Source organism: Diorhabda sublineata, unplaced genomic scaffold (assembly GCF_026230105.1).
Source record: "Diorhabda sublineata isolate icDioSubl1.1 unplaced genomic scaffold, icDioSubl1.1 Dsub_32, whole genome shotgun sequence".
NCBI lineage: Eukaryota > Metazoa > Arthropoda > Insecta > Coleoptera > Chrysomelidae > Diorhabda > Diorhabda sublineata.
In genome coordinates, this window is record NW_026614255.1 from 205001 (window position 1) to 217500 (window position 12500).

Sequence of the window (12500 nt, forward strand, 5' to 3'; positions counted from 1 at the left end):
TATCCGTCATACAAACGTTCAACTTCAATTATCGAAACGCGAATGAATTTCCTCTTTCGACCTTTCGGGTTTCTCAGGTTTACCCCTGAACGGTTTCACGTACTCTTGAACTCTCTCTTCAAAGTGCTTTTCAACTTTCCCTCACGGTACTTGTTCGCTATCGGTCTCGTGGTCATATTTAGCCTTAGATGGAGTTTACCACCCACTTAGGGCTGCACTCTCAAGCAACCCGACTCTCAGGAGAGATCCTCACGCAATCGGCAACGGTCGCTACGGGCCTGGCACCCTCTATGGGCTGTGGCCCCGTTCAAGAAGGACTTGGACGCGCCGCACGATCTCGTGATAAACGGATCCTCCCTAACACCACATTTCCCGGTGGCCGATATCGACCACGGGATTCGGTGCTGGGCTTTTCCCTGTTCGCTCGCAGCTACTAAGGGAATCCTAGTTAGTTTCTTTTCCTCCGCTTAGTAATATGCTTAAATTCAGCGGGTAATCTCACCTGCTCTGAGGTCGATATATTATAATATATCTATAATATTTAAATACAATTCGCTAAAATATCACAAAAAAAAAAACGTGTGTTTAATCACATTATACGAAATATAACATTATTTGTTTTTATTTATAGAGGCGGCAGAGCAAGTTATACATATATATATATATATATATATATATATATATATATATAAATTCATATATTTTGTCGATACAGTATAAATGATATAAAAAAAAACACTGGTCAGACGTCCAGTCTTCGAAACTTTATTATTTCTCTCGGACACGACGACCGCGTTATCATTTTAAATATATATAATATATACACTTATTTATCGACTATATATACGTAAATATAACTCTACCAAACAAATTTTATGTATTTCATATAAAAATACACACGATCAATTTATGGTAGTAATAGCGTCGTTGTGTTCAAAAATTGCGCAAATTTTTTCTATAAAAAATTTACGCTGCTTTTCGCATTTTAGGATGCCGCACAAAAAAAAAATACGCACAAGTTTATAGTATGTGCGTGTGTTTTCTTTTAGTGTGCGTTATTGTGTCTCACACATCCAACACGCTTAGTCATTTATTTTTCTATAATAAATTGAAAAATTTTAAATTCTAAGCAGTCTTTTAAATTGATACGACCCTCAGTCAGGAGTGGTCCGGGAACGAGTATCCGAGGACCGCAATGTGCGTTCGAAATGTCGATGTTCATGTGTCCTGCAGTTCACAAGTTGACGCGCAATTAGCTGCGTTCTTCATCGACCCACGAGCCAAGTGATTCACCGTTCAGGGTAATCATTTTATTATGTCGTTTTCTCATATTCTATTCGTCGTATTTTTAATATTTGATTATTAAATTAATAATAATATTATAATATTTTATACGCGTATAGAATTATCTAACGACATTTATATAATATATATATATATATATATATATATATATATTATTTATTAAATGGTAATTATATATAAATTTTAGAGAAATTATAATATCGTACTTAAAAATATCCGATAAATTTTAACCGCTGCACATGTTTTATTACAAACGAGGCGCGCATAGACAGATATCTCGCACGATATATTCCTCTTAATTATTACAAGTTTTTTAATCTTGAAAGTTTTATACAAATTTCGACACGGTCGGGCGTAAATCTTCGAACACCTTCGAAATAATACGTGAAATATTATTTCTAAAACGAATTTTTATACATATCGAAAGAATCGACACGTGCTTAAAAGTTTCGTTTAGGTACCCGGATGAAGAAAATGTCTTATCATCTTACATAATCATCATCACATATAATATTGTCGAAATTTTTTTGTATTACCTTCGATCGATAAAAAACTTATGTAATAATAAAAAAACGAAATAAAATTTCTCCATAAAAATACAGAAGACAGACACACACGACGACAACAACAACAACAACAACAACAGACGACGTTTCAATAATCTATATATTTTTCGTTTATTATAATAACGATTCTTTATATTAGAACGTTTTTAGTTAACAAGAAATTTTGTTAATGATCGTTCTGTCAATCGTTAATATATATATATATATAATAATAAAAATATATTGTTACTACTATTGTGTCGTCATCGTCGTTCGTCGTCGTCGTCGTCGTCGACTCCTTCTACTAATCTATGATAAAAATTTTTCGTTATTTTTACTGTAAATTTATATATGTAGATATATATTTTATAGACGTATGAAATATATTTATCTTTTTTTTTTTTAAATATTATTCGAAACTTGTTCGAATTTTATAAAAAAAAAAAAAAAAAATTTCAATATATATACATCATATATTTATATCATATATAAATTTTCTTTTGAAGAGTTCGATTATTTTGTAGAAAAGAAAAATTTCTTTCACAATTATATATAATATAATAATACAGACTTGATTTCGTTTTTTTATTTTTTGTTTAAAAACGAACAAATACTCTGTAATGATCCTTCCGCAGGTTCACCTACGGAAACCTTGTTACGACTTTTACTTCCTCTAAATGATCAAGTTTGGTCATCTTTCCGAAGCATCGGCGACGCCGAAACGCCACCGCGCTCAGTCCGAAGACCTCACTAAATCATTCAATCGGTAGTAGCGACGGGCGGTGTGTACAAAGGGCAGGGACGTAATCAACGCGAGCTTATGACTCGCGCTTACTGGGAATTCCTCGTTCATGGGGAACAATTGCAAGCCCCAATCCCTAGCACGAAGGAGGTTCAGCGGGTTACCCGGGCCGCTCGGCCAGGGAGGACACGCTGATTCCTTCAGTGTAGCGCGCGTGCGGCCCAGAACATCTAAGGGCATCACAGACCTGTTATTGCTCAATCTCGTGCGGCTAGAAGCCGCCTGTCCCTCTAAGAAGAATTATTTGTACGCCGACAGTAAAAACCGCGAACGGCAAGAGCCGAAACTCAATACCGACGGGCCTTTGGGATGTCGAAATACGCCTAGTTAGCAGGCTAGAGTCTCGTTCGTTATCGGAATTAACCAGACAAATCGCTCCACCAACTAAGAACGGCCATGCACCACCACCCACCGAATCAAGAAAGAGCTCTCAATCTGTCAATCCTTCCGGTGTCCGGGCCTGGTGAGGTTTCCCGTGTTGAGTCAAATTAAGCCGCAGGCTCCACTCCTGGTGGTGCCCTTCCGTCAATTCCTTTAAGTTTCAGCTTTGCAACCATACTTCCCCCGGAACCCAAAAGCTTTGGTTTCCCGGAAGCTGCCCGCCGAGTCATCGGAGGAACGTCGGCGGATCGCTAGCTGGCATCGTTTATGGTTAGAACTAGGGCGGTATCTGATCGCCTTCGAACCTCTAACTTTCGTTCTTGATCAATGAAAGCGTTTTTGGCAAATGCTTTCGCTTCTGTCCGTCTTGCGACGATCCAAGAATTTCACCTCTAACGTCGCAATACGAATGCCCCCATCCGTTCCTATTAATCATTACCTCGGGGTTCCGAAAACCAACAAAATAGAACCGAGGTCCTATTCCATTATTCCATGCACACAGTATTCAGGCAAAATTTTGGCCTGCTTTAAGCACTCTAATTTGTTCAAAGTAAACGTGCCGGCCCACCTCGACACTCAGTCAAGAGCACCGCGGCGGGATTGAGTTGGGCCGCCCTTGCGAGCTAAGCCCACCGGCAGGACGTCCCACGACACGCCAGTTGACACCGCGTACGATGAACCAGCGGCGTGGGACACAGATTCGACTACGAGCTTTTTAACCGCAACAACTTTAATATACGCTATTGGAGCTGGAATTACCGCGGCTGCTGGCACCAGACTTGCCCTCCAATTGATCCTCGTTAAAGGGTTTAGAGTGTACTCATTCCGATTACGGGGCCTCGGATGAGTCCCGTATCGTTATTTTTCGTCACTACCTCCCCGTGCCGGGAGTGGGTAATTTGCGCGCCTGCTGCCTTCCTTGGATGTGGTAGCCGTTTCTCAGGCTCCCTCTCCGGAATCGAACCCTGATTCCCCGTTACCCGTTACAACCATGGTAGGCGCAGAACCTACCATCGACAGTTGATAAGGCAGACATTTGAAAGATGCGTCGCCGGTGCGAGACCGTGCGATCAGCGAAAAGTTATTCAGAGTCACCAAATTGTACGATGACGAGCAAGCCCGCCACCGATTGGTTTTGATCTAATAAAAGCGCTCCTTCCGTCTCCGGTCGGAACTCTGTTTGCATGTATTAGCTCTAGAATTACCACAGTTATCCAAGTAAATGTGGGTACGATCTAAGGAACCATAACTGATTTAATGAGCCTTTCGCGGTTTCACCTTAATTTGGCTTGTACTGAGACATGCATGGCTTAATCTTTGAGACAAGCATATGACTACTGGCAGGATCAACCAGGGAACTACTATTTGTGTATTTTATATATAATAAAACTATTATCGAAAAAGTTTTAATAACAATATCCACCACATAATGTGAGGATGAGAATTATGATGACGTTTTTTCATATTACATATATTTTATATTTATACACATAATATTTTATATTCATCTATATTCTCGTATATAATAAACACATTGTTATTTACTTTTTCGTTTGCGTGGTGTTTGCTGCGCTTATTATTGAAAATATATAATTTTCGGCGCCACGCTTTATATATTATAATATATTTTTCTTATATTTCATAAAATTTTCACCGAATCGACTATAAATTTATCTAAAATTTAATCGAAATGATATTTTAAATAAGATATAATTACGTCGACCGGAATAGAATTTCGACATTATCTCTACCCTTCGCTAGATTGTAAGCGACATGGTTTACAATTAGATAATAATGAACGAAATTTTTATTCTCGCTCGGAATAATGAGAGTTATCGCAATGTTGTGTAATAATATAAATGTTATATTATTATATATATTTTTATAGACGATCGCATATGAATCGCTCGCGGTAAAACGCTAGCTAAATTCGCGATCTCGCAATATATATTTAATTTGTGGATAAATTGATATAATATCTAAAAAGGGAACCGCTAGCAATATACGATAATATATTGGAGGAGAACGGGGACCCTTTCAGAAAACTATATAATCCACTATAATGTGGAATGACCGATACAACGTCTTTACGTAAATTATAACGAGTTCATTAAAATTTAACGAGACGTCAACTTCGATACACCACACATATATGTGCGCTGTACAACGGTACGCTTTCTACATTAACATTAATAAAGATGTATAGTGAAAATATATAAAAGATGTATTATGAATATTAAAAAGAAGTATTATGAAACTTCATACCGTCCGAGACGTAAAAGTGTTATGGAAAATATTAACAATAACGGAAAAAAAGTATTATGAAATTAGATTGCCGCTCGATGTACGAACGTACGAGATGTATTATATAAAAGTTGTATGAAAATAGTGATAATAATGAAAAACAAGTATTATGAAATGAGATTTTCCCTAAATATATGAACTTGTCGAAAAAGATGAATTGTGAAAGTTGAATGGAGACGTTTTGTGTGTAGGAGCCGTTCGAGGTATATTATATAAAAGTGTTATTGAAAATATTGACAATAACGGAAAAAATGTATTATGAAATTAGATCGCCGCTCGATGAACGAACGTACGAGATGTATTATATAAAAGTTGTATGAAAAAAGTAATAATTATGAAAAACAAGTATTATGAAATGAGATTTTCCCTAAATATATGAACTTGTCGAAAAAGATGAATTGTGAAAGTTGAATGGAGATGTTTTGTATGTAGGAACCGTTCGAGGTATATTATATAAAAGTGTTATGGAAAATATTAACAATAACGGAAAAAATGTATTATGAAATTAGATCGCCGCTCGATGAACGAACGTACGAGATGTATTATATAAAAGTTGTATGAAAATAGTAATAATTATGAAAAACAAGTATTATGAAATGAGATTTTCCCTAAATATATGAACTTGTCGAAAAAGATGAATTGTGAAAGTTGAATGGAGATGTTTTGTATGTAGGAACCGTTCGAGGTATATTATATAAAAGTGTTATGGAAAATATTGACAATAACGGAAAAAATGTATTATGAAATTAGATCGCCGCTCGATGAACGAACGTACGAGATGTATTATATAAAAGTTGTATGAAAATAGTAATAATTATGAAAAACAAGTATTATGAAATGAGATTTTCCCTAAATATATGAACTTGTCGAAAAAGATGAATTGTGAAAGTTGAATGGAGATGTTTTGTATGTAGGAACCGTTCGAGGTATATTATATAAAAGTGTTATGGAAAATATTAACAATAACGGAAAAAATGTATTATGAAATTAGATCGCCGCTCGATGAACGAACGTACGAGATGTATTATATAAAAGTTGTATGAAAATAGTAATAATTATGAAAAACAAGTATTATGAAATGAGATTTTCCCTAAATATATGAACTTGTCGAAAAAGATGAATTGTAAAAGTTGAATGGAGATGTTTTGTATGTAGGAACCGTTCGAGGTATATTATATAAAAGTGTTATGGAAAATATTGACAATAACGGAAAAAATGTATTATGAAATTAGATCGCCGCTCGATGAACGAACGTACGAGATATATTATATAAAAGTTGTATGAAAATAGTAATAATTATGAAAAACAAGTATTATGAAATGAGATTTTCCCTAAATATATGAACTTGTCGAAAAAGATGAATTGTGAAAGTTGAATGGAGATGTTTTGTATGTAGGAGCCGTTCGAGGTATATTATATAAAAGTGCTATGAAAATATTAACAATAACGGAAAAAAGTATTATGAAATTAGATCGCCGCTCGATGTATGAACGTCCGAGATGTATTATATAAAAGTTGTATTAAATTAGTGATAATAATGAAAAACAAGTAGTATGAAATTATATTCCGCTCGACTTAGGAACTTGTCGAAAAAGATGAATTGTGAAAGTTGAATGGAGTTGTTTTTTATGTAGGAGCCGTTCGAGGTATATAATATAAAAGTGCTATGAAAATATTAACAATAACGGAAAAAAGTATTATGAAATTAGATCGCCGCTCGATGTATGAACGTCCGAGATGTATTATATAAAAGTTGTATTAAATTAGTGATAATAATGAAAAACAAGTAGTATGAAATTATATTCCGCTCGATATAAGAACTTGTCGAAAAAGATGAATTGCGAAAATTGAATGGAGATGTTTTGTATGTAGGAGCCGTTCGAGGTATATTATATAAAAGTGTTAAGCGTGGCTTCAGGCCGGCAGAGGGCGCTAGTGTCTGTAAATTCGTGTCAAGTTTGGCGTCTGGCCGGCAGAGGGCGCTAGTGTCTATAAAACCGTGTTAAGTGTGGCTTCTGGCCGGCAGGTGGCGCTAGTGTCTGTAAATTCGTGTCAAGTTTGGCGTCTGGCCGGCAGAGGGCGCTAGTGTCTATAAAACCGTGTTTAGTTTGTCTTCTGGCCGGCAGAGGGCGCTAGTGTCTGTAAATTCGTGTCAAGTTTGGCGTCTGGCTGGCAGAGGGCGCTAGTGTCTATAAAACCGTGTTTAGTTTGTCTTCTGGCCGGCAGAGGGCGCTAGTGTCTATAAAACCGTGTTAAGTGTGGCTTCTGGCCGGCAGGTGGCGCTAGTGTCTGTGAATTCGTGCAAGTTTGGCGCCTGGCCGGCAGAGGGCGCTAGTGTCTATAAAACCGTGTTAAGTGTGGCTTCTGGCCGGCAGGTGGCGCTAGTGTCTGTAAATTCGTGTCAAGTTTGGCGTCTGGCCGGCAGAGGGCGCTAGTGTCTATAAAACCGTGTTTAGTTTGTCTTCTGGCCGGCAGAGGGCGCAAGTGTCTGTAAATTCGTGTCAAGTTTGGCGTCTGGCTGGCAGAGGGCGCTAGTGTCTGTAAATTCGTGTCAAGTTTGGCGTCTGGCCGGTAGAGGGCACTAGTGTCTATAAAACCGTGTTAAGTGTGGCTTCTGGCCGGTAGAGGGCGCTAGTGTCTGTAAATTCGTGTCAAGTTTGGCGTCTGGCCGGCAGAGGGCGCTAGTGTCTATAAAACCGTGTTAAGTGTGGCTTCTGGCCGGCAGGTGGCGCTAGTGTCTGTAAATTCGTGTCAAGTTTGGCGCCTGGCCGGCAGAGGGCGCTAGTGTCTATAAAACCGTGTTTAGTTTGTCTTCTGGCCGGCAGAGGGCGCTAGTGTCTATAAAACCGTGTTAAGTGTGGCTTCTGGCCGGCAGGTGGCGCTAGTGTCTGTGAATTCGTGCAAGTTTGGCGCCTGGCCGGCAGAGGGCGCTAGTGTCTATAAAACCGTGTTAAGTGTGGCTTCTGGCCGGCAGGTGGCGCTAGTGTCTGTAAATTCGTGTCAAGTTTGGCGTCTGGCCGGCAGAGGGCGCTAGTGTCTATAAAACCGTGTTTAGTTTGTCTTCTGGCCGGCAGAGGGCGCTAGTGTCTGTAAATTCGTGTCAAGTTTGGCGTCTGGCTGGCAGAGGGCGCTAGTGTCTATAAAACCGTGTTTAGTTTGTCTTCTGGCCGGCAGGTGGCGCTAGTGTGTATAAAACCGTGTTAAGCGTGGCTTCAGGCCGGCAGAGGGCGCTAGTGTCTATAAAACCGTGTTTAGTTTGTCTTCTTGCCGGCAGGTGGCGCTAGTGTCTATAAAACCGTGTTTAGTTTTTCTTCTGGCCGGTAGGATATAAGAACTTGTCGAGGTGTAACATATAAAAGTTGTATGAAATAGTAATAACATCGAAAAAAAAAAACCGTGTCAAGTTTGGCGCCTGGCCGGCAGAGGGCGCTAGTGTCTATAAAACCGTGTTAAGTGTGGCTTCTGGCCGGCAGGTGGCGCTAGTGTCTATAAAACCGTGTTTAGTTTGTCTTCTGGCCGGCAGAGGGCGCTAGTGTCTATAAAACCGTGTTAAGTGTGGCTTCTGGCCGGCAGGTGGCGCTAGTGTCTGTGAATTCGTGCAAGTTTGGCGCCTGGCCGGCAGAGGGCGCTAGTGTCTATAAAACCGTGTTAAGTGTGGCTTCTGGCCGGCAGGTGGCGCTAGTGTCTGTAAATTCGTGTCAAGTTTGGCGTCTGGCCGGCAGAGGGCGCTAGTGTCTATAAAACCGTGTTTAGTTTGTCTTCTGGCCGGCAGAGGGCGCTAGTGTCTGTAAATTCGTGTCAAGTTTGGCGTCTGGCTGGCAGAGGGCGCTAGTGTCTATAAAACCGTGTTTAGTTTGTCTTCTGGCCGGCAGGTGGCGCTAGTGTGTATAAAACCGTGTTTAGTTTGTCTTCTTGCCGGCAGGTGGCGCTAGTGTCTATAAAACCGTGTTTAGTTTGTCTTCTTGCCGGCAGGTGGCGCTAGTGTCTATAAAACCGTGTTTAGTTTTTCTTCTGGCCGGTAGGATATAAGAACTTGTCGAGGTGTAACATATAAAAGTTGTATGAAATAGTAATAACATCGAAAAAAAAAAACCGTGTCAAGTTTGGCGCCTGGCCGGCAGAGGGCGCTAGTGTCTATAAAACCGTGTTAAGTGTGGCTTCTGGCCGGCAGGTGGCGCTAGTGTCTATAAAACCGTGTTTAGTTTGTCTTCTGGCCGGCAGAGGGCGCTAGTGTCTATAAAACCGTGTTAAGTGTGGCTTCTGGCCGGCAGGTGGCGCTAGTGTCTGTGAATTCGTGCAAGTTTGGCGCCTGGCCGGCAGAGGGCGCTAGTGTCTATAAAACCGTGTTAAGTGTGGCTTCTGGCCGGCAGGTGGCGCTAGTGTCTGTAAATTCGTGTCAAGTTTGGCGTCTGGCCGGCAGAGGGCGCTAGTGTCTATAAAACCGTGTTTAGTTTGTCTTCTGGCCGGCAGAGGGCGCTAGTGTCTGTAAATTCGTGTCAAGTTTGGCGTCTGGCTGGCAGAGGGCGCTAGTGTCTATAAAACCGTGTTTAGTTTGTCTTCTGGCCGGCAGGTGGCGCTAGTGTGTATAAAACCGTGTTAAGCGTGGCTTCAGGCCGGCAGAGGGCGCTAGTGTCTATAAAACCGTGTTTAGTTTGTCTTCTTGCCGGCAGGTGGCGCTAGTGTCTATAAAACCGTGTTTAGTTTTTCTTCTGGCCGGTAGGATATAAGAACTTGTCGAGGTGTAACATATAAAAGTTGTATGAAATAGTAATAACATCGAAAAAAAAAAACCGTGTCAAGTTTGGCGTCTGGCCGGCAGAGGGCGCTAGTGTCTATAAAACCGTGTTAAGTGTGGCTTCTGGCCGGCAGGTGGCGCTAGTGTCTGTAAATTCGTGTCAAGTTTGGCGTCTGGCCGGTAGAGGGCACTAGTGTCTATAAAACCGTGTTAAGTGTGGCTTCTGGCCGGCAGAGGGCGCTAGTGTCTGTAAATTCGTGTCAAGTTTGGCGTCTGGCCGGCAGAGGGCGCTAGTGTCTATAAAACCGTGTTAAGTGTGGCTTCTGGCCGGCAGGTGGCGCTAGTGTCTGTAAATTCGTGTCAAGTTTGGCGCCTGGCCGGCAGAGGGCGCTAGTGTCTATAAAACCGTGTTTAGTTTGTCTTCTGGCCGGCAGAGGGCGCTAGTGTCTATAAAACCGTGTTAAGTGTGGCTTCTGGCCGGCAGGTGGCGCTAGTGTCTATAAAACCGTGTTAAGTGTGGCTTCTGGCCGGCAGGTGGCGCTAGTGTCTGTAAATTCGTGTCAAGTTTGGAGTCTGGCCGGCAGAGGGCGCTAGTGTCTATAAAACCGTGTTTAGTTTGTCTTCTGGCCGGCAGAGGGCGCTAGTGTCTGTAAATTCGTGTCAAGTTTGGCGTCTGGCTGGCAGAGGGCGCTAGTGTCTATAAAACCGTGTTTAGTTTGTCTTCTGGCCGGCAGGTGGCGCTAGTGTGTATAAAACCGTGTTAAGCGTGGCTTCAGGCCGGCAGAGGGCGCTAGTGTCTATAAAACCGTGTTTAGTTTGTCTTCTTGCCGGCAGGTGGCGCTAGTGTCTATAAAACCGTGTTTAGTTTTTCTTCTGGCCGGTAGGATATAAGAACTTGTCGAGGTGTAACATATAAAAGTTGTATGAAATAGTAATAACATCGAAAAAAAAAAACCGTGTCAAGTTTGGCGCCTGGCCGGCAGAGGGCGCTAGTGTCTATAAAACCGTGTTAAGTGTGGCTTCTGGCCGGCAGGTGGCGCTAGTGTCTGTAAATTCGTGTCAAGTTTGGCGTCTGGCCGGTAGAGGGCACTAGTGTCTATAAAACCGTGTTAAGTGTGGCTTCTGGCCGGCAGAGGGCGCTAGTGTCTGTAAATTCGTGTCAAGTTTGGCGTCTGGCCGGCAGAGGGCGCTAGTGTCTATAAAACCGTGTTAAGTGTGGCTTCTGGCCGGCAGGTGGCGCTAGTGTCTGTGAATTCGTGCAAGTTTGGCGCCTGGCCGGCAGAGGGCGCTAGTGTCTATAAAACCGTGTTAAGTGTGGCTTCTGGCCGGCAGGTGGCGCTAGTGTCTGTAAATTCGTGTCAAGTTTGGCGTCTGGCCGGCAGAGGGCGCTAGTGTCTATAAAACCGTGTTTAGTTTGTCTTCTGGCCGGCAGAGGGCGCTAGTGTCTGTAAATTCGTGTCAAGTTTGGCGTCTGGCTGGCAGAGGGCGCTAGTGTCTATAAAACCGTGTTTAGTTTGTCTTCTGGCCGGCAGGTGGCGCTAGTGTGTATAAAACCGTGTTAAGCGTGGCTTCAGGCCGGCAGAGGGCGCTAGTGTCTATAAAACCGTGTTTAGTTTGTCTTCTTGCCGGCAGGTGGCGCTAGTGTCTATAAAACCGTGTTTAGTTTTTCTTCTGGCCGGTAGGATATAAGAACTTGTCGAGGTGTAACATATAAAAGTTGTATGAAATAGTAATAACATCGAAAAAAAAAAACCGTGTCAAGTTTGGCGTCTGGCCGGCAGAGGGCGCTAGTGTCTATAAAACCGTGTTAAGTGTGGCTTCTGGCCGGCAGGTGGCGCTAGTGTCTGTAAATTCGTGTCAAGTTTGGCGTCTGGCCGGTAGAGGGCACTAGTGTCTATAAAACCGTGTTAAGTGTGGCTTCTGGCCGGCAGAGGGCGCTAGTGTCTGTAAATTCGTGTCAAGTTTGGCGTCTGGCCGGCAGAGGGCGCTAGTGTCTATAAAACCGTGTTAAGTGTGGCTTCTGGCCGGCAGGTGGCGCTAGTGTCTGTGAATTCGTGCAAGTTTGGCGCCTGGCCGGCAGAGGGCGCTAGTGTCTATAAAACCGTGTTAAGTGTGGCTTCTGGCCGGCAGGTGGCGCTAGTGTCTGTAAATTCGTGTCAAGTTTGGCGTCTGGCCGGCAGAGGGCGCTAGTGTCTATAAAACCGTGTTTAGTTTGTCTTCTGGCCGGCAGAGGGCGCTAGTGTCTGTAAATTCGTGTCAAGTTTGGCGTCTGGCTGGCAGAGGGCGCTAGTGTCTATAAAACCGTGTTTAGTTTGTCTTCTGGCCGGCAGGTGGCGCTAGTGTGTATAAAACCGTGTTAAGCGTGGCTTCAGGCCGGCAGAGGGCGCTAGTGTCTATAAAACCGTGTTTAGTTTGTCTTCTTGCCGGC

The 12500-nt window shown here is 42.2% G+C and overlaps 3 non-coding genes across 3 annotated transcripts in view; all 3 read right to left on the reverse strand.

The window, feature by feature from the left end:
* LOC130452262 (large subunit ribosomal RNA) overlaps positions 1-516 on the reverse strand; it is a 4101-nt gene extending 3585 nt beyond the window's left edge. The window contains exon 1 of the ribosomal RNA XR_008910904.1: positions 1-516. This exon is cut by the window's left edge and continues 3585 nt beyond it. This is a non-coding gene — a ribosomal RNA (large subunit ribosomal RNA).
* Positions 517-1148: 632 nt separating this feature from the next.
* LOC130452242 (5.8S ribosomal RNA) lies at positions 1149-1304 on the reverse strand. The gene has a single exon (XR_008910884.1). It is a non-coding gene; the product is annotated as a 5.8S ribosomal RNA (ribosomal RNA).
* A 1164-nt stretch (positions 1305-2468) lies between these two features.
* LOC130452252 (small subunit ribosomal RNA) lies at positions 2469-4390 on the reverse strand. Its single transcript, XR_008910894.1, has one exon. It is a non-coding gene; the product is annotated as a small subunit ribosomal RNA (ribosomal RNA).
* Positions 4391-12500: the final 8110 nt, after the last annotated feature.